The sequence below is a fragment of the Nestor notabilis genome, unplaced genomic scaffold (assembly GCF_000696875.1).
Source record: "Nestor notabilis isolate BGI_N333 unplaced genomic scaffold, ASM69687v1 scaffold7207, whole genome shotgun sequence".
Taxonomy (NCBI): domain Eukaryota; kingdom Metazoa; phylum Chordata; class Aves; order Psittaciformes; family Psittacidae; genus Nestor; species Nestor notabilis.
Window position 1 is genome coordinate 33,601 of NW_009937721.1, and position 499 is coordinate 34,099.

The following is a 499-nucleotide window of genomic DNA, read 5'->3' on the forward strand; positions in this document are numbered from 1 at the left end:
TGAACCCAATGGGGCTCACCCCACTGGTCCTGGCTAGCTCAGGGCTTGCAGCAGGAAAGCAGCGCAGTGTAGCTGGGCATGAGGACACTCAAGCCTGGATCCCATTGCAGGTTACTCCTCCTGCAGGATTTGGGGCCATTTTATTCTTCTGGCAAGTAGTTACTACCTTGTGGCTGTGTAATCCTTTGCAAGCAGCTGTCCAGGTGCACCCACTTATTATTAATAATGAGAGTCACCATACAAAAATACAAATGCAGCTACAGTGAGGACACAGCTCTGCTGCTGAATTAAGTGCCCTGCCAGCATCAGGACTGATCTCACCAGGCATCTGGGCTGGAGCTTTTGCAGCTCTGGAGACCATGCAGTGCAGACGTTAGCCAGCTAGCAAGTACAAAGTGCCACTTTCCTGATGTGCTTTCCAAATTATTCATTTCAGTCTCAACAGAAGACCTTCCAAAAAGCAGCATGTGTAGAGTTTAATAATTGCCACTGAACCCAT